Below are 22,385 nucleotides of genomic sequence, written 5' to 3'. Positions count from 1 at the left end.
TAATTTAGGAGAAAAGAGGAATTTCCTCTAAAGACAGTTAAGCTAAGCTCTGCCTGCAAGAGCTGTGTGATGTTTTGTCTAGAGATGGAGGGGATAAAAATGAGAGATTGAGATGCTCCCTCATTTGATAAGTTTCCCAAAGGAGACAACCGGTCTATATATCTTAGAGAAAGATCTGGACATTTTGAATACCGCTATGTAATGGACTGTGAGCTCCTGTCTCCTTCTGCGTACAGTCTCCTCTTTTCCAGATAAATATTTTCCGCAAGGAACGAGCCAAAATGTCAGTATTTTTAGTGCTTGTGCAGAGTTGATGGAATTTTGAATGTGTCCTGCTCTTGGCTTCCCCATAATTAAGGTGCCCTCTTATATTCTGTCTGAAGTGCTTTGTTTTTCTGTGGTAGGGCAATTCTCAATTGAGATTAACTGTAAAGTGCATGTCTAAATACACTGTGAAGTCACTTCGTTTCGTCTAGACAGCCTGCCTAAACAACGAGATGTGGTGGATGCCCAAGCAAGCTTCAAAATCAGATGAACAGAAAATCTAAATACCACTGCCAGAATGAGGATATTATCTCTGTTTGCCTCTGTTAACCAAAAACCCAGTCTATTTGGGAATGCTCTCTGTCTTTCTCTCTCTCTGCGCATTTAAAATAATATGTTAAAATCTATTTCAATGCTTATTATCTGACTATGTGGGTGGGGTTGGCGGGGAGCTAATCTCAAGCTTCGATTTGGTGCTGTCTGGCGTTCTAAAGAGCACACATTTGGAAAACCAGTCGAATTTACAGTTCTATTTGGGATTACAGAAGTGAAAGCTACTGCACAACCCACAGTTTTCTCAGGATGGTATTTGTCACATTAGGCCTATACAATGCACTTATTCAGTACACAAGCTTCTCTTTCCCCCCTAATTTATTCAGTAACGCTTTAGCCTATACACTGAGAATAGCCCCCCACCCCTTTGCCCTCAGAACAGCCTCAATTTGTTGGAGTATGGACACTACAAGGTGTTTTTAGTGTTCCACAGAGATGCTGGCCCATGTTGACGTCAATGCTTCCCAGAGTTGTGTCAAATTGCCTGGATGTACTTTGGTTGGTGGACCATTCTTGATACACACGGGAAACTGTGGAGCATGAAAAACCCAGCAGCGTTGCAGTTCTTGACACAGACCGTTGCGCTTGGCAGCTACTATCATTCCCTGATCAAAGGCACGTAAATATTTTGTCTTGCCCATTCACCCTCTGAATGGCCCACATACGTAATCCATGTCTCAACTGTCTCAAGGCTTAAAAATCATTTTTTAAACCTGTCTCCTTCCCTTCATCTACACTGATTGAAGTGGATTTAACAATGACATCAATAAGGGATCATAGCTTTCAGAGCTGGGGTTCTTAATGTTTTGTACACTCAGTGTATGTCTATGCTTCCAATACTTCTCAACACTTAGCCTATTCATTTGATGCAATGATGATAAACACTGGTGGAAAATAGCTTTTGATGCACAATACCAAATTGTCTATGTCTATCATAAATACAAAGCTATTACCTTTTATGGCTATTTTGCTGTGCCCAGACTAGAAACCAAAAAACTATTTTAGGTTTCTTGATGTGACAAATCTCTGTTGATGATAATTTGATTCTGTCGAGGCTCTGATTTCTTCCCAGCAAGACAGACTCAGAGAGGAATCAAAAAGGACTTCCCCCAGTTCGAGATATCGACATCGTGATACTGTAATTAATCGTAATATGATACTCTCCCATTATACAAACATGAAGGGCAGAGGTTCAGCTTTTCTTTTAATCTGTTTCTCTCTCTCTCTCCCCAAAAATATAAATATGAGTTTGCCTTTAATAGGCATGTCAATGCTATCAGGGGTATAAGCTAGAGGTCGACCGATTATGATTTTTTAAATATATATATATATATATATATATATATATATATATATATATATATATATATGTATATACAGTGCCTTGCGAAAGTATTCGGCCCCCTTGAACTTTGCGACCTTTTGCCACATTTCAGGCTTCAAACATAAAGATAAACTGTATTTTTTTTGTGAAGAATCAACAACAAGTGGGACACAATCATGAAGTGGAACGACATTTATTGGATAAAATTATTCAGCCCCCTTAAGTTAATACTTTGTAGCGCCACCTTTTTCTGCGATTACAGCTGTAAGTCACTTGGGGTATGTCTCTATCAGTTTTGCACATCGAGAGACTGAATTTTTTTCCCATTCCTCCTTGCAAAACAGCTCGAGCTCAGTGAGGTTGGATGGAGAGCATTTGTGAACAGCAGTTTTCAGTTCTCTCCACAGATTCTCGAATGGATTCAAGTCTGGACTTTGACTTGGCCATTCTAACACCTGGATATGTTTATTTTTGAACCATTCCATTGTAGATTTTGCTTTATGTTTTGGATCATTGTCTTGTTGGAAGACAAATCTCCGTCCCGGTCTCAGGTCTTTTGCAGAGTCCATCAGGTTTTCTTCCAGAATGGTCCGGTATTTGGCTCCATCCATCTTCCCATCAATTTTAACCATCTTCCCTGTCCCTGCTGAAGAAAAGCAGGCCCAAACCATGATGCTGCCACCACCATGTTTGACAGTGGGGATGGTGTGTTCAGCTGTGTTGCTTTTACGTCAAACATAACGTTTTGCATTGTTGCCAAAAAGTTCAATTTTGGTTTCATCTGACCAGAGCACCTTCTTCCACATGTTTGGTGTGTCTCCCAGGTGGCTTGTGGCAAACTTTAAACAACACTTTTTTATGGATATCTTTAAGAAATGGCTTTCTTCTTGCCACTCTTCCATAAAGGCCAGATTTGTGCAATATACGACTGATTGTTGTCCTATGGACAGAGTCTCCCACCTCAGCTGTAGATCTCTGCAGTTCATCCAGAGTGATCATGGGCCTCTTGGCTGCATCTCTGATCAGTCTTCTCCTTGTATGAGCTGAAAGTTTAGAGGGACGGCCAGGTCTTGGTAGATTTGCAGTGGTCTGATACTCTTTCCATTTCAATATTATCGCTTGCACAGTGCTCCTTGGGATGTTTAAAGCTTGGGAAATCTTTTTGTATCCAAATCCGGCTTTAAACTTCTTCACAACAGTATCTCGGACCTGCCTGGTGTGTTCCTTGTTCTTCATGAGGCTCTCTGCGCTTTTAACGGACCTCTGAGACTATCACAGTGCAGGTGCATTTATACGGAGACTTGATTACACACAGGTGGATTGTATTTATCATCATTAGTCATTTAGGTCAACATTGGATCATTCAGAGATCCTCACTGAACTTCTGGAGAGAGTTTGCTGCACTGAAAGTAAAGGGGCTGAATAATTTTGCACGCCCAATTTTTCTGTCTTTGATTTGTTAAAAAAGTTTGAAATATCCAATAAATGTCGTTCCACTTCGTGATTGTGTCCCACTTGTTGTTGATTCTTCACAAAAAAATACAGTTTTATATCTTTATGTTTGAAGCCTGAAATGTGGCAAAAGGTCGCAAAGTTCAAGGGGGCCGAATACTTTCGCAAGGCACTGTGTATATATATATATATATATATATATATATATATATATATATATGTGTAATAATGACAATTACAACAATACTGAATGAACACTTATTTTAACTTAATATAATACATCAATTTAGTCTCAAATAAATAATGAAACATGTTCAATTTGGTTTAAATAATGCAAAAACAAAGTGTTGGAGAAGAAAGTAAAAGTGCAATATGTGCCATGTAAAAAAGCTAACGTTTAAGTTCCTTGCTCAGAACAAATGAAAGCTGGTGGTTCCTTTTAACATGAGTCTTCAATATTAAGAAGTTTTAGGTTGTAGTTATTATAGGACTGGTTCTCTCTATACCATTTGTATTTCATATACCTTTGACTATTGGATGTTCTAATAGGTACTTTTAGTATTGCCAGCCTAATCCCGGGAGTTGATAGGCTTGAAGTCATAAACAGCGCAATGCTTGAAGCACAGCGAAGAGCTGCTGGCAAACACAGGGAAGTGCTGTTTGAATGAATGCTTACGAGCCTGCTGCTGCCTACCATCACTCAGTCAGACTGCCCTATCAAATCATAGACTTAATTATAATATAATAACACACAGAAATACAAGCCTTAGTCATTAATATGGTCAAATCTGGAAACTATAATTTCGAAAACAAAACGTTTATTCTTTCAGTGAAATACGGAACCGTTCCGTATTTTATCTAATGGGCGGCATCCCTAAGTCTAAATATTGCTGTTACATTGCACAACCTTCAATGTTATGTCATAATTATGTACAATTCTGGCAAATTAATTACTGTCTTTGTTAGGAAATGGTCTTCACACAGTTTGCAACGAGCCAGGCGGCCCAAACTGCTGCATATACCCTGACCCTGCTTGCACAGAACGCAAGAGAAGTGAACAATTTTCCTAGTTAAAATAAATTCATGTTAGCAGGCAATATTAACTAAATATGCAGGTTTAAAAATATATAAAAAAATAGATTTTAAGAAAGGCGTTGATGTTTATGGTTAGGTACACATTGGTGCAACGACAGTGCTTTTTTCGCGAATGCGCTTGTTAAATCACCCGTTTGGCAAAGTAGGCTGTGATTCAATGATAAATTAACAGGCACCGCATCGATTATATGCAATGCAGGACAAGCTAGATAAACTAGTAATATCATTGACCATGTGTAGTTAACTAGTGATTGTTAAGATTGATTGTTTTTTTAAAAGATAAGTTTAATGCTAGCTAGCGTATTACCTTGGCTCCTTGATACACTCGCATAACAGGTAGTCAGCCTGCCACCGCAGTCTCCTCGTGGAGTGCAATTAATCGGCCATTCCGATGAATCGGTCGACCTCTAGTACAAGCCACAGTAAATGCTGCTCTACAACCAACTAACTAACAGCAGTTTGGTGTATACCTTGGAGGTGCAAAACCAACAGAGCAGTCTCGCCAACGCTAATGAGGCTTACAGACGTTAAATTCACCTTAAATGCACCCAAGGTTTAGAAACAAGGAAGGGTATTTGGCAAGGGTTGGTTGTCTCACTATTTTCAAAGGGAAATTAATTTCTCAATCAAGTGTAAACTTTAGATACCGAATATGATATGCTGTGGGTTCTGTCCATATTCTCGGCCAAAAGTTTGAAGAAATGATGGCTCCAGTGCAGTGAAGATAGGCATAATCATTTGTAGCTAAATAATAAAAAAATTAAATAGACTTAGTACCGTACCCTCTGTAATTCCATCTGCAGTTTGGATTTTTTTTTAAAGGCAAGGGCTTTTATTGTGGAAGGAGAATACACACACACACACACACACACACACACACACACACCTGTGAGCCAGGCTGGGAATCAGGCAGGCAAATCATTATTCTGCAGCCTCACTTTGGCGATGGGCAGGAAAACAGAAAGTGGGAACGTACCCAGCCACGGATCTGGTATTTGGCCGGATCCGGAACATCTCGTGGCATGAAAAATATATATTTTTAGTTTTTTCAATGTAAACATTATAAATAAAGCGGTCAAAGTTCATTCGTTAATTATCCTGCCCCTAAAAAAACAATGTAAAAAAGTAGATTTTCAGGCCTGGTCTGATATTCTAAGAGTTGATTTGGGTTGGGTCGGCATTGTAACTAGGGATGCACTGATATTACATTTTTGGCCGATACCGATAACTGATATTTTCCTTGCCAAAAACCCCCAGATATTTAATGTTTTAGCAGCCTTTTAAGCATTCTATTACAGTTAAATAGTTGAAACAGAGTGTCATATGTTCAGTTAGGAACAAATTGTTTAATAACTTGTAAATTAGAACAATTACACATCCATGAATGTATTTTATCGCACAACAGACACACATTTTAGCTGCCCGGGCCTTACAAAGATTCTTAAGTTGTTGGTGGCTCTTCTTACTATCCAATCTTGACAATATAGAGAAACTTAAATGCTTTGAAATGAATATTGGTTTAAACTAAAATGCAGTTAATCATTTTAGCTTTAACTGCTTCAAAAAAATGACTGTCTCGGCTGTCATAAACTGCTATAAATGGCACAACAAACTTTTCAAATGTGCTCAACTGATTTAACTAGTAAAATGAGAGAAAATGTACAACACATTTCATCTTTCATTATGGAAAAAAACAAACAACTGCTTTGTTTTAAACTAAATGAAAATTTTGACCTATACCAGCCATGAATGAACAACAGAAAAGCCATTGTGCTTAGTAAACATTCTTCCAGTGGCTCTAGATGGCTGGGTTACAATATGACTTTCCATTTACAACTTTAACATTTGGGGGAGGTTTTCCTTCACAAAGAGGACCTGCTCGGCTTTGTCACAAGAGAGTCTGTTTCTTTTTTCGTCTACAATGTGTGAAGCTGCACTGAAAAGGCACTTACTGTCCACACTAGTACAGGGAGCACCAAGATACTTGCGCGCAGCTTTAGCTAGGATGGGGAAACGGTGCTTGTTACTTCTTCATTTTCCTAATGCATCTTCATTACTAGGAATAGTAGGTTCTGTCAGGTATTCTAGTATCTGCAAATAATGGGAAAGGGGGGGTTAGTACATTTAATACAACATATTGCATTATTCTTGCATTCCAAAGGATCATTAGGCATATATCAACATTGGAAATGTTGGCCGATGTAGTAACAGAAAATGAAAATACAATGCGTCTTTCTCTCACAGAGACACACACACACACTGACTAAAAAGTTATTTTGTTGGCATTTACGTATGTCTCCATTACCAGTAAAACATAATCAAAATCAATTTCTTTCACTTTCTCCCCTCCTTGGGAAATAATAGCGTCACAAACATTGCATATGGCCTTTCTGTTATCTGCCTTTGAAACTTCAAAGTAGATCCACACAGCAGACATTGTGGGCAAGGTTAGGAATGCTGTTGTTGCACGTGTAGCGCTGTATTTTTTGTGACGTCATTACGTCACCTATCTACGTTATATAGGTATGCACTTCAGCTTTGACATCGTTTTTTCACATCGGCATTGAACTAGACATCGGCATATTTGGCTAATATTGGCCTATTCCGATATTGTCACCGATATATCCCGATACATCTCTAATTTTAACCTATGTTTGAGACCAACGCATGGCCGTGGTTATGGGAGAAGGAAAAAATGTCAAATATTTCAGAATAGCCTATTACACCATGATAAGGCCCATAATGTAGCCACAGAGGATCAATAGTTTCTTGAAAAAAATAGCCTAGCTGTGGACTGTCCAATAACAAGGCATAGCCTGCTGTCGGGAATGTGTGGCAAGTCTGTCAGTGAACAAACAACATGCAGTCAAAACAGGCCTTTCGCAATATTTCAATACAATTGCGGGAAAACACAAACTCCCGCAGAAAAGAGAAGACTAATCTTTCTGCTGTAGACTACGAAAATATTTGATCAACTTCCAAATATTGTTTTACAAAGTAAAACGCGTCAGCGAGTGGGCCAGTGAAACTGGAAAGTATTTTTAGGACTATAATTTCCTCCTCATATTGTAGCCTACAACATGTCTCCACACACCTAGGCCTAGGCTATTGATGGATTCGAGACAAGGTAGTTTTTATTGATCTCAGATTCTCAGTTTGTCACTGTCAAAGTAGCCTGTCATTTCGATCATTTCTGCTGTATTAAAAAATATTCTGCCAAAGTAGCCAGTCATGGAAAATGACATAGTATTGCATGAAATGCATTTATAAAAGGCCACATTCTTCCCGGACCCTAGGCTACTAAAAATGTTCCCCATGTGTGCAACTTCTGTAAGTGCCTCAACTCTACTGCTCTATGCCACTACGCAAATGCAATGCTTTATAATAAAGGGGATTTTTTTGTACCTCAGAGCTCCCCAGGTCACCTCACGCTCACTTTTTGTTCCGGCATCTCCCGATTTACAAATTTAAGCACTGGGCAAGAAGCGGGTCTGTCTGACTAGCTCTCATAGGTCTGAACTTCCGGTGACTGTCTGCGCAGAACTGAGAACAGCAAAGTACAGAGAACAGCTGCAGGTTGGCCGGAAAAATAATAACCCATTACAAAAACGCTCTGAAACGGAGAGTCGAAATGAGGAGGTACTATCTGAACATGCAGGACAGAGAGAAAGTAAGGGTGTTGCACCATCTCATTTTAGAGCGTTTGTGACTGCTTATTGGAAACCATTTTTAATCAAACCCTAATTTCCATATCACATTCTAGGAGGCTAGATTGTTGACTCAAGTTGAAGGACTGTAACTTTGTGGAGGTTACTATTTGCTTATACCTTCAAATGTACTCCCTCCCTGATCTTGTATGTACAGTAATTGCAGGGTAATATTATTTTAGTCACTCTCCTTAACCCTGAGTGCACACCCTTCACAGACACCTCCCCACATATCCGTGGGTTAGCAAGCTAGTATTATTATTATTTAAAAAAAAAAATTGTACCCCCTTTTTCTCCCCAATTTCGTGGTATCCAATTGTTGTAGTAGCTACGATCTTGTCTCATCGCTACAACTCCCGTACAGGCTCGGGAGAGACTGGTAGTTGGTAGTCATGTGTTCTCCGATACACAAACCAACTGCTTCTTAACACAGCGCGCATCCAACCCGGAAGCCAGCCGCACCAATGTGTCGGCAACCGTGCACCTGGCAACCTTGGTTAGCGCGCACTGCGCCCGGAACGCCACAGGAGTCGCTGGTGCACGATGAGACAAGGACATCCCTACCGACCAAGCCCTCCCTAACCCGGACGACGCTAGGCCAATTGTGCGTCGCCCCACGGACCTCCCGGTCGCGGCCGGTTACGACAGAGCCTGGGCACGAACCCAGGGACTCTGATGGCACAGCTGGCGCTGCAGTACAGCACCCTTAACCACTGCGCCACCCGGGAGGCTAAGCTAGTATTATTGATGATCTCATCAATACCATTCACTTCCCAGTCATAGAGAAAACACAGGCCTCTGCCCTTTGAAGTCTTCACTCATCTGCTCTGACACACTAGCTAGCCAAGCAGCTTTCATTTGCATTGGAAATGAGGTGAAGTCACAAGACCTGGCAAAACCTCGCAGCAAAACTTCACAAAGGGAGTCCTGACCGCATACCTTACTCACTCACTTACTCCCTCGCCCTGCTTCTTCTTCAACTCCCTACGGCTCTCTCTTTGGGTCCCATCGGGCACATGTGGGGACTTGCCTGTGAGGGATAAGGGTGCATTTTAAGGCTTTGCGAGCAAGCAGTTTGAGCTCCGAGATGTATGATGCTTTATATACCCTGCCCCCCCATCCCGTCTGTTGTTATCAGTCTAGTCCCGGTAGGGCTCCATAATGTGACCATTTAGTCGCATTTTGTGACCCTTTAACTTGTCTGTGCGAGTATCACATGGTGGGAGCTGCACATTCTACCTGGTCACCTTGATCAAAACGTCTATTTATTAAACAGTAAAGTGCATTATCCTCATGATTCCTGTAATAAAAGTGTCTGGCCTGCCGCTGCGCCTGCCTCTTTCGCTGGGGCCAGCGGCTGTAATGAGCGAGCCTCTCACATGCTCTTTCCACTCTCATGTGCCCCTCGTGATTTTATAACATTTCAAAATGCAATTGCGGGAACAAACACAACTTTGGAACCAACTAGTTGTCCATATTAAAGGGTCTCAGCTCTCTGTATGGATAATAGTTGTTTCCCTAGGGGATAGGCACTAACATGCATGGCCTTTGTTGTCTGATGCTGGCCAGAGTGCCAGACTGAATACTTTTTTGGGGGAGTTAGCATTTATTTGGGTTATTCAGTTCTGGGAAAAGAGGGACAGATAGAAGAGAGAGAGGGTATCAGTGTGTGTATAATGTTTGTGTGTTCATGTCATTTTACGTGTTTGTTTGCACACACGTCATGTATACAGTATACATGCTAGTAAGTGAGTGTGAGAGTGTGAACAAGTGTGTGTGTGCGCACATGTTCAACAGTAAGTGCACATCTAACAGTCAAACCCTTCTAGCTCACACACATCACCTCTCTCCCGATGATGTACTGTGGAATACCTTCTGTATTTTGAGAATCATGCCACTGTGTTCCCCTTTATCAACTCTCCTAAAATTCAATATCCACAGTGTGAAACTTTGTGCTGAAGCTCTTCACTCGAGATCTGCCTGGCAGCTTTTCATGGGTGTCTGAGGTGTGTGCTCGTAGTTTAAACTGACAACTCGGTGCATTCCGCATGTCAACCCATCTTACAAAAACAAGTAGTGATGAAGTCAATCTCTCCTCCATTTTGAACCAGGAGAGATTGACATGCATATCATTAATTGAAGCTCTGTGTACATTTAAGGGCCAGATGTGCTGCCCTGTTCTGAGACATTTGTAATTCTCCGAGGTCCCTCTTTGTGGCATCTGACCACACGACTGAACAGTATTCCTGGTGCGACAAAACTAGAGCCTATAGGACCTGCCTTGTTGATAGTGTTGTTAAAAAGGCAGAGCAGAGCATTATTATGGACAGCCTTGGCTGGAATTGGGTCAGAGACCTTGTTTAATTGTGTGTGCATGTGGGTGCGTGTGCGAGGATTGAGCTCAGCTGAGGGCAGCTGCAGCAAGCCTAGACGCTTGTCAGAGGTTGTCTGTCTGTCGAGCCCTCAGGATTTGTGTGTGCCTGTGCGTGCGTTTGTGCACGCTGGAACCGGTTGTGTTGGAACAGGGGGGGGGCTGTTTGACCACATCATTTAAGGTTATTGTGTCTGGTTCTAAAAACACACTTTTGCACACACACACCTTTCAAGCTCATCCTACTCCCATCTGGGAATTTTTATGACAAAGCATTTTGGTACAGCACTGTATCAACCACGAAACACAGGTACTTCTCCGTTCTGCAAAAGATCCCAAACAAAAACACAATTTCTTCTTTCACTCACCATCCTCCGTTTTGTCTCTCTTTCCTTGCCACTCTGAACATTTTGTGCCTTTTTTGTGACTGCGGGATCCAGAACTGTTCCATCAAAACTGTAACCACAACACTGAGAAGCACTGATTTGTGTGCTTCACCAGTTGCCTTTCTCTCTCCATTTAACACAGCCCACTCCACACCATAACAGCCCTACTTTCTCAATGAAATAGTTCTCTCTCTTCAAAACAACCAAACGGAAGAAGACTGAGAAAGAGAAAGAAAGATCTCAACCTGCCCAGAGCAGAGACGGCACATTATTGTTCTGCTAGGGCCTCCATTTTACCATCTTCTTCTTTTGGATTACTATATTTATATAGCAATACGCAAACCACATCACAGACTTTTGCAATCTCACCCCAGCCAAGGAATCTAGGCTCTCTGCTTGCTGCACACAGCTGTTTTACAGGCCACTCTGCTCTGTAATTCTGGCTTTATTTAGCCTGCCTGCACACACACAAACACTACGGAGAAGCTCGCCAACCTATTTGGAAGAGATCCATAATATTAACAGAATGTTGCTCCTCTCTCTATATCCCCTGACCCCAGTGAGAGATAATGTAGCAGGTGTAAAATAAGTAGAGAAGGGGCAAGTAGAGATGCCGCTGACAGTGGGCTTGTGAGATGCCGGACCTAAGGCACTTTTCTTGAACGTCCCTTGACTCTTGCCCTGTCAACAGACATCCCCCAAACAATAAAACCTGACTCTCGGAGAATGAGTGTATAACTGGTAAATAGTCGCTGATATTCAGTCAGGTGGCTAGCTAACGTTCCCTAGCTGGCTAGAAGGATGAAGTTTATAGATAACGTTAAACGGAGCCTGACCTCAACAGGAGCGTTGTCTGAAATTAACTTCTTATGTCTGGGGGGCAGTATTGAGTAGCTTGGATGAATAAGGTGCCCAGAGTAAACTGCCAGCTACTCAGGCCCATAGCTAAGATATGCATAGAAAACACTCTGAAGTTTCTAAAACTGTTTGAATGATGTCTGTGAGTATAAGAGATATCATATGTCAGGCAAAAACCTGAGAAAAAATCCAACCAGGAAATGGGAAACTGAGGTTTGTAGGTTTTCAAGTCTTTGTCTATCCAAGATACAGTGTAAATGGGGTCCAATTGCACTTCCTAAGGCTTCCACTAGATGTCAACAGTCTTTAGAACCTTGTTTCAGGCTTCTACTGTGAAGGAGGAGCGAATAAGACACCTGTTTGAACCAGGTGTCTGGTAGAATGCCATGAGCTAAGTCTTGCGCGGCCGTGAGAGCGAGCTGCGTTCCCTTTCATTTCTAAAGACAGGAATTGTCCGGTTGGAACATTATTGAAGATTTATGATAAAAACATCCTAAAGATTGATTCTATACATCGTTTGACATGTTTCTACAAATTGTAATGTAACTTTTTTGACTTTTCGTCTGGACCTAGTGCTTGTGAATTTGGATTTGTGAACTAAACACGCAAACAAAAAGGAGGTATTTGGACATAAATGATGGACTTTATCGAACAAAACAAACATTTATTGTAGAACTGTGATTCCTGGGAGTGCATTCCGATGAAGATCATCAAAGGTAAGTGAATATTTATAATGCTATTTCTGATTCCTGTTGACTCCACAACATGGCGGGTATCTGTATGGCTTGTTTTGGTCTCTGAGTGCTGTATTCAGATTATTCCATGGTGTGCTTTAGCTGTAAAGATTTTTTTAAATCTGACACAACGGTTGCATTACGGAGAAGTACATCTTTAATACCATGCATAACACTTGTATTGTCCTCAACATTTATGATGAGTATTTCTGTAAATTGATGTGGCTCTCGGCAAAATCCCCGGATGTTTTGGAAGCAAAACATTACTGAAAATAACGCGCCAATGTAAACTGAGATTTTTGGATATAAATATGAACTTTATCGAACAAAACATACATGTATTGTGTAACATAAAGCCCTATGAGGGCCATCTGATGAAGATCATCAAAGGTTAGTGATTAATATTATCTATATTTCTGCTTTTTGTGACTCCTCTCTTTGGCTGGAAAATTGGCTGTGTTTTTCTGTGACTAGGCGCTGACCTAACAATCGCATGGTATGCTTTTGTCGTAAAGCCGTTTTGAAATCGGACACTGTGGTGGGATTAACAACAAGTTTATCTTTAAAATGGTGTAAAATACTTGTATGTTTGAGGAATTTTAATTATGAGATTTCTGTTGTTTGAACTTGGCACCCTGCACTTTCACTGGCTGTTGTCAAATCGATCCCGTTAACGGGATTTCAGCCGTAAGAAGTTAAGCTAGCTGTAGTCTTTACAAAAGAGGGTCATTTACACTAACGTTCAAATGTTTGGGGTCACTTAGAAATTCCCTTGTTTTTTCCCCCTCTTGTCCATTAAAACAACATCAAATTAATTAATTCATTCATTCATTAAAAATTGATCAGAAATACAATGTAGACATTGTTAATGTTGTAAATGACTATTGTAGCTGGAAACAGCTGATTTGTTTATGGAATATCTACATAGGCATACAGAGGCCCATTATCAGCAACCATCACTCCTGTGTTCCAATGGCACATTGTGTTAGCTAATCCAAGTTTATAATTTTAAAAGGCTAATTGATCATTAGAAAACCCTTTTTCCAATTATGTTAGAACTGGCCTTCTTTAGAACCAGAATAGAACTCACAAAACACCAGGCTCAACGTCAACAGTGAAGAGCTGACTCCGGGATGCTGGCCTTCTAGGCAGAGTTACAAAGAAAAAGTCATATCTCAGACTGGCCAATAAAAAGAAAAGATTAAGATCTGCAAAAGAACACAGACTCTGGACAGAGCAACTCTGCCTAGAAGGCCAGCATCCCGGAGTCGCCTCTTCACTGTTGATGTTGAGACAGGTACTATTTTTAATGAAGCTGCTAGTTGAGGCCTTGTGAGGCGTCTGTTTCTCAGTCTAGACACTCTAATGTACTTGTCTTCTTGCTCAGTTGTGCGCCGGGGCCTCCCACTCCTCTTTCTATTCTGGTTAGAGCCAGTTTGGGCTGTTCTGTGAATCGAGTAGTACACAGTGTTGTACCAGATCTTCAGTTTCTTGGCAATTTCTCGCATGGAATAGCCTTCATTACTCAGAACAAGAATAGACTGACGAGTTTCAGAAGAAAGTGATGTGTTTCTGGCCCTTTTGAGCCTGTCATCGAACCCACAAATGCTGATGCTCCAGATAGTCAACTAGTCTAAAGAAGGCCAGTTTTATTGCTTCTTTAATCAGGACAACAGTTTTCAGCTGTGCTAACATAATTGCCAAAGGGTTTTCTAATGATCAATTAACCTTTTTAAATTATAAACCTGGATTAGCTAACACAACGTGCCATTGGAACACAGGAGTGATGTAGATATTCCAACTACAATAGTCATTTACAACATTAACGATGTCTACACTGTAGTTCTGACCAATTTGATGTTATTTTAATGTACAACTAAAATTGCTTTTCTTTCAAGGACATTTCTAAGTCACCCCAAACTTTTGAACGGTAGTGTAAATTCTCAACTAAATAACTTTGCTTTACAGAAAGTATTGAGACAGACACTGGTGTGGCAGACTGCAATGCAGGAGGCAAATGATACACATAGAGAGGAAGCAAGCAGAGAGAGAGGTTAGTAATACAGTGGTTCCCAAACTTGGGATCGGAGACCCTTGTGGGATCCCCTGCAATTGAATGGGGTCCCCTGAGAGAATCTGTTATCTTAGCAAAAATATGAATAAGTAGTTTCTCTTTTAAATTGGTATGGAATATGACATTTTCGAGTCAACTAAGGGCCTTTTGCACTGTAAGAATTAATGTCATTGTGTTGGAACAGCCTGCTGGACCTAATCTCATGTATATACAGCTCTCATGTATTAAACTGCTTAAAAGAGAGTAGTGACACAGTGGTGAGGCAAGCTGCAATACAGGAGGAGGCAGAGAGAGGACGCAGGGCAATATTGAAAGTTCGGCAGTGCTAGACCACCCAGGGGGCGAGATCTCTAGTTGTACTTACATTTCTATGTACTCACTCTGAAGGGCACATGACAAAAATTTGTTTGCACGGCTGAAGGATTAATAGGCATCAATTAACTTTTTTGTATATTCCCTTTATACCCGGATATTTTACCACATTTCTTCAGTAGATCCTGGTCAAGTAGCATGTCATCCGCATAAAGTGACACAATGCTCTAAGACCCTTCTTATTGCTATAGATAACAGCTCAATGGGGAAAAAGCAGAGTATTGTGCTAGAGATAATGAATATGAGATTGAAAAGTGGCGGAATTGCCCTTTAAACTTTTGCAGGTTATGTGCCATTTTACACATCAAAACACAAATGGCTATAGTGGCTAACGCCCCTGCCCCGAAGCTAGCACCAGTTAGCCGCGAGCCAGGCGCATCTCCCAGCTAGAAAACGAAATTACTACAACTACAATTACCTCTTTCGCCTTATGGACCCTTTGTCAACACGGTACCCCCTCAACCGGCCTTCGCCGGACGTCGGAGCAGATGCTTCTACATACCCTGGCCTGCTAACTTTAAACGCTGTGTCTTCTGCATGCTAGCGTAGTAACGACTACCCCGCGGCTTCCCTGTTCCATCTATTGCTGTTCACTGGACCATATGATCACTTGGCTACATAGCTGATGCCTGCTGGACTGTTCATTAATCACGGTACTCCATTTTGTTTATCTGTCGGCCCCAACTCAGGCCTTGTGTGTCGTTAACCGAACCGCTCTGCCCGTTCATCGCCATTTTACCTGTTGTTGTTGTCTTAGCTGATTAGCTGTTGTTGTCTTACCCTTTGTTGCCTTAGCAAACTCTCCCAATAAACACCTGTGATAACTTTATGCCTCGCTTTGTCTCTCTCAAATGTCAGTATGCCTTGCACACTGTTGTTTAGGATAGTTATCATTGTCTTAGTTTACTGCGGAGCCCCTAGTCTCACTCAACATGCCTCAGATACCTCCTTTGTCCCACCTCCCACACATGTGATGACCTCACACAGCATAACTAGCCCGTCCAGATGCAGCCGCTTCTCATCACTCGGTGCCTGAGTTTACCTCCACTGTACCCGCACCCCATCATACCTCTGTCTGTACATTATGCCCTGAATCTATTCTACCACGGCCAGAAATCTGCTCCTTTTATTCTCTGTCCCCAACGCACTAGACGACCAGTTTTGATAGCCTTTAGCCATACCCTCATCCTACTTACTCCTCTGTTCCTCGGGTGATGTGGAGGTTAACCCAGGTCCTGCATGTCCCCAGGCGCTCTCATTTGTTGACTTCTGTAACGTAAAAGCCTTGGTTTCATGCATGTTAACATCAGAAGCCTCCTCCCTAAGTTTGTTTTACTCACTGCTTTAGCACACTCCGCCAACCCTGATGTCCTTGCCGTGTCTGAATCCTGGCTAAGGAAGGCCACCAAAAATTCAGAAATTTCCATCCCCAACTACAACATTTTCCATCAAGATAGAACTGCCAAAGGGGAAGGAGTTGCAATCTACTGCAGAGATAGCCTTCATAGTTCTGTCATACTTTCCAGGTCTATGCCCAAACAGTTTGAGCTTATACTTTTAAAAATGAATCTCTCCAGAAATAAGTCTCTCACTGTTGCCGTCTGTTATAGACCCCCTCAGCTCCCAGCTGTGCCATGGACACCATATGTGAAATGATTGCACCCCATCTATCTTCAGAGTTCGTTCTGCTAGGTGACCTAAACTGGGATATGCTTAACAACCCGGCAGTCCTACAATCTAAACTAGATGCCCTCAATTTCACACAAATGATCAAGGAACCCAGCAGGTACAACCCTAAATCAGTAAACATGGGAACCCTCCTAGATATTATCCTGACAAACTTGCCCTCCAAATTCACCTCTGCTGTTTTCAGTCAGGATCTTAGTGATCACTGCCTCATTGCCTGCATCCGCTATGGGTCCGCAGTCAAACGACCACCCCTCATCACTGTCAAATGTTCCCTAAAACACATCTGCGAGCAGGCCTTTCCTTCCAGGCCTTTCTAATCGACCTGGAAGGATGTCGACCTCATCCCGTCAGTCGAGGATGCCTGGTTCTTTAAAACTACTGCACTAGCATCGAATATTCCCCGCATAATGCAACTTTCAGGGAAATCAGGAACCAATAGACAGTCAGTCAGGAGAGCAAAGGCTAGCTTTTTCAAACAGAAATTTGCATTCTGTAGCTCTAACTCCAAAAAGTTTTGGGACACTGTAAAGTCCATGGGGAATAAGAGCACCTCCTCCCAGCTGCCCACTGCACTGAGGCTAGGTAACACTGTCACCACGATAATCGAGAATTTCAATAAGCATTTCTCTACAGCTGGCCATGCTTAACTGACCTCTGGCAGTCTCTATGGTGGTGCCACAGGGATCAATTCTCGGGCCGACTCTTTTCTCTGTATATATCAATGATGTCGCTCTTGCTGCGGGTGATTCCCTGATCCACCTCTACGCAGATGACACCATTCTGTATGCAATGCATGCTTTTCAACCGTTCGCTGCCTGCATCCGCCCGCCCGACTAGCATCACTACTCTGGACGGTTCTGACTTAGAATATGTGGTCAAATACATAGGTGTCTGGCTAGACTGGTAACTCATTTTAACCATCTCCAATCCAAAAATAAATCTAGAATTGGCTTCCTATTTCGCAACAAAGCCTCCTTCACTCACGCCGCCAAACATACCCTCGTAAAACTGACTATCCTACCGATCCTCGACTTCGGCGATGTAATTTACAAAATAGCTTCCAATACTCTACTCAGCAGACTGGATGCAGTATATCACAGTGCCATCCGTTTTGTCACCAAAGCCCCTTATACCACCCACCACTGCAACCTGTATGCTCTAGTCAGGTGGCCCTCGCTACAAATTCATCGCCAGACCCACTGGCTCCAGGTCATCTATAGGTCTATGCTAGGTAAAGCTCCGCCTTGTCTCAGCTCACTGGTCACGATAACAACACCCACCCGTAGCATGCGCTCCAGCAGGTATATCTCACTGGTTGTCCCCAAAGCCAACGCCTACTTTGGCCGCCTTTCCTTCAAGTTCTCTGCTGCCAATGACTGGAACGAATTGCAAAAATCGCTGAAGCTGGAGACTTATATTTTCCTCACTAACTTTAAACATCAGCTATCTGAGCAGCTAACCGATCTCTGCAGCTGTATATAGCCCATCTGTAAATAACCCACCCAATCTACCTACCTCATCCCCATCTTGTTTTTATTTACTTTTCTGCAAATTTGCACACCAGTATTTCTACTTGCACATCATCATCTGCTCATCTATCACTCCAGTGTTCATTTGCTAAACTGTAATTACTTCGCTACTAAGGCCTATTTATTGCCTTACCTCCTCATGCCGTTTGCGCACACTATATTGACTTTCTTTTTTTCCTATTTTGTTATTGACTGTACGCTTGTTTATTCCATGTGTAACTCTGTTGTTGTTGTTTGTGTCGCTTTATCTTGGTCAGGTCGCAGTTGTAAATGAGAACTTGTTTTCAACTAGCTAACCTGGTTAAATAAAGGTGAAATAAAAATAAATAATAATAAATGTTGTGCAAAGTAAAGCACGCCATTCTTTTGGGGTAAAAGTGCAAAGAAATGATTAAATAAATGCAATTTCAGCAGCACCCCCAAAATGTCATATTTTGGTTCATATCGATGGTTTTTCATCTGGAGTTTATAGTTTACCCCCTTTTTGCCACTACATCACTGCTGGCACTAATAACAGTGGTCAGTGCTTTTGTGAGTGTGTGCGAGCAATCTGGGTGAGTAGAGTCAAAATTTCTGCTCGCATTAGCGAATGCCACCAGCACATCTTGCCAACTTGGGAAAGATCAACGTTAACGGAAGGGCTTTTCTTTCCTTTAACGAACAAACTTTCACAGAGATACGTCTTTCTTTTATCTCCCATCACTCGGTTGCAATTATTCCCAAACAATACCTTCAAAGATGCCAGATGGACACAGACACTGTTGTTGCAACACATTTTGTAATGAAAACGTAATCACCTGAGGCTTCATTTTTAACCGATGTGTACATTTCAAACTAAATATCTGCTCATGCCATACATACACATTTACCATTATAAACCAGACCTGTCATAAAAATGTACGCCTATGAACAAGCATAAAACAAATGCCCTCCCGTTCACCTTTCATGGTGACAATAATGCCCTTTATAATTTGCCGCTATTGGATTTAGGCCATGCCAGTTAGTAAAGTAAAGAGCAATGACGTATTGGATCAAATTTCTGTAGAGGTGTGAGCACAATGTTTTTATATTTTGCTGTAACTTTTTCAAACTAAACATTTATGCTGCCTACAGTAAGTGCCTGTCCGGACATTTTGCAAGATTCTTCTATATTGGAAACTATTTAAAAGTAGGCTACCGCCCGCCCCCCTATGCAAATGACATACTTTATTGTTGTTCAATATTTTGTTCATCAATCAATTATTTTATTTCTGTCTTCCCTTGGTATAGACTGTGAGATTAAATAGGTTTATGGTGTTGTGCACCTATCGCACAGCAATACTTTAAGCTACCGGTCTATTTACTGTGTTGGTGTCACGACCTGGCCATAGAGAGGCTTTTTATTCTCTATTTTGGTTAGGCCAGGGTGTGACTAGGGTGGGCATTCTAGTTTCTATGCTTTCGGTTTCTATGTTTTGGCGGGGTATGGTTCTCAATCAGGGACAGCTGTCTATCGTTGTCTCTGATTGTGAATCATACTTAGGCAGCCTGTTTTGCCACCTTAGTTGTGGGTAGTTGACTTTGTTCGTGGCCTGTATAGCCCTAGTAAGCTTCACGTTCATTTTGTTGTTTCTTGTTTTTGTTGGCGACATTTATCAATAAAAAATAAATGTACGCTCACCGCGCTGCACCTTGGTCCGATCATTTCCCTGATGACGTTCGTGACAGAACTACCCACCACAAACGGACCAAGCTGCGTGGCCGGGAGGAGCAGCGTTTTCTGGAGGAATGGGAGGAGATCTTGGAAGGCAAGGGACCCTGGGGAAAAGGCTGGAGAGTATCGGATGTCCAAGGGAGGAGATAGAGGCGGCGAAGGCAGAACGGCGACAGTACGAGGAGTTGGCACAGTGGAGCAGGCACGAGAGGCAGCCCCAAAAAAATGTTTGGGGGTACACGAGGAGATTGGCTGGAGACCTGAGACAATCAGGTTGGAGACCTGAGCCAACTCCCCGTGCTTACCGTGAGGAGCGTGTGACTGGTCAGGCACCGTGTTATGCAGTGATCTGCACGGTGTCTCCAGTACGCACTCATAGCCCGGTGCACTATATTCCAGCTCCCCGCATCGACCGGGCTAGAGTGGGCATCCAGCCAGGACGGATCGTGCCGGCTCAGCGCATCTGGCCTCCAGTGCGTCTCTACGGCCCAGGATATCCTGCACCGGCTCTGCGCACTGTGTCTCCGGTGCGCCTGCACAGCCCAGTGCGTCCTGGACTGGCGCCCCGCATTTGCCGGGCGAAAGGAACCATCTAGCCAGGACGTGTTGTTCCGGCTCTACGCTTGAGACCTCCTGTGCGCCTCCACGGCCCAGGGTATCCTGTGCCTGCTCCAAGAACCAAGCCTCCCCAGCCTGGTGAGTCCTGTGCCTGCTCCATGGCCCGAAGCCTCCGGTGATGATCCATGGCACAAAGCCTCCGGTGATGATCCATGGCACGAAGCCTCCGGTGATGATCCATGGCCGAAGCCTCCGGTAATGATCCATGGCCCGGAGCCTGCAGTTAGGATCCAAGGCACGAAGCCTCCAGTATTGATCCGCAGTCCGGAGCCTCCAGCGACGGTCCCCAGTCCTGGGCCTGCTGAAATAGTTAACCACACGCAGGTAGGCTATTGCTTCAAATCCTATTATAACAATTGGATGATTTGGGTGTTCCAGTAAGCAACAATTTGTTGCCTTCATTATTCTAATTTATTCCAATATTTCTGTCATTCAGTGATATTTATTCCCATATGAATTTGTTATGGATCCATCCAGATGTGGTTAGAAAACAATGCATATTTGGGCTGTGCAAAGCGATGGATGAAGTAACATGCCTCGCAAACATCCATTAATACATTTAAAGTCCCTAAAATCAGCAAGTCTATGGTCCTGCTGACTGCGCATCAAGGGTGGATGGCTTATTTTGTATTCCAATTTATTGGGAAGGCTGCTAAACCATTTACACCTGTCCCAAAGCTTTGTTGCGTACTTACAGTGCAGTGCACTTTCAGTCCATTCTCCAGCCGACTCTACCAATGCCATCAGATTATTATTTTTGTTGTTATCTATTCGGGAACATTCCACAAGTAAATGTAATAAATAAAACACCTACAATAAATAGCTCAGGTCTTGAAAATATGGGAAACCTTTTAGATTTTTTTGTATCTGTGTTTAGTTGCGGAGGCTTTATGGCTTCGCCATCAACTTGTTAATTTAGCAGATATCACTTGCCTTTATTCAGTCAACACATATATTTGAAGAATATAATGGACTTTAACAGACACTTTTCGTTTCTCTTAGATAAAAACCTTACAGTGTAACAACAGTTTTATTAAGTAATAAGTGTAACAGTATAACTTTAGACCGTCCCCTCGCCCATACCCGGGCGCGAACCAGGGACCCTCTGCACACATCAACAACAGTCACCCACGAAGCATCGTTACCCATCGTTCCACAAAAGCCGCGGCCCTTGCAGAGCAAGGGGAACTACTACTTCAAGGTCTCAGAGCAAGTGACGTCACCGATTGAAACGCTATTTAGCGCGCACCACCGCTAACTAGCTAGCCGTTTCACATCCGTTACATAAGCAATGGTCCAGTTACAGCTTCTTCTGACAAAGTACAAACATGTTTTTTTGAGTGGACAGAGGAAGAGGAATTCTTACACTATTGTTCTAAATACAATCACTCTCTTCTTCTTCATCCTCGTCATTTAGTTCATTCAAATTAAATTCTAATACATTTTTTCACTCCCGTTCAACAACTCCAAATCCAAGGCCTCATGTAAAAACATTTTCAGAAGTGCAAGAGATATTGTTGCATGACAAACTGGTGCTGTTAGATTACAATATAATGTATCTGCCAGTTTGGAACAGTGTAAACAATACTAAATAAAGTATAAGTAATACCACATAGTCTGTTCTAATGAAACAAAATTGTAAAGGCTTGCACAGTAGTTTGAAAATAGACGGATTTTTGAAACTGCTTTATCCAACATTTTGTGGTTGCATGAGACTTGGGGATCACAGAATCAGTAGGATATTAAACAAACACTCAAATAGTCAACAGAAGCAGGAACAGCATAGGGTTGAGTGAGCCACTCATTCCTGTCTTTCATTCAAAATAAGTTATATTATAATGCAGGGTTAAAGACACATTCTTTCTGATTGTCTGTAGCATGCAGTG

At 42.2% G+C, this 22,385-nt stretch overlaps 1 protein-coding gene and 1 long non-coding RNA gene across 4 annotated transcripts in view; one reads left to right on the top strand and one right to left on the bottom strand.

Annotated features, from left to right (window-relative positions):
• Positions 1-22,385, bottom strand: part of LOC149982494 (uncharacterized) — a 493,843-nt gene that overhangs the window by 152,878 nt on the left and 318,580 nt on the right. The gene's annotated exons all lie outside the window — the stretch shown is intronic.
• The window catches only part of LOC110527641 (protein TMEPAI), a 91,764-nt gene that overhangs the window by 1,582 nt on the left and 67,797 nt on the right, over positions 1-22,385 (top strand). The window lies entirely within an intron of this gene.

This window comes from Oncorhynchus mykiss, chromosome 7, assembly GCF_057628025.1.
Source record: "Oncorhynchus mykiss isolate SJ-2025 chromosome 7, ASM5762802v1, whole genome shotgun sequence".
NCBI classification, from domain to species: Eukaryota; Metazoa; Chordata; class Actinopteri; order Salmoniformes; family Salmonidae; genus Oncorhynchus; species Oncorhynchus mykiss.
Note: the sequence above shows the minus strand (reverse complement) of the source record. Positions and strands in the feature narration are given on the sequence as shown.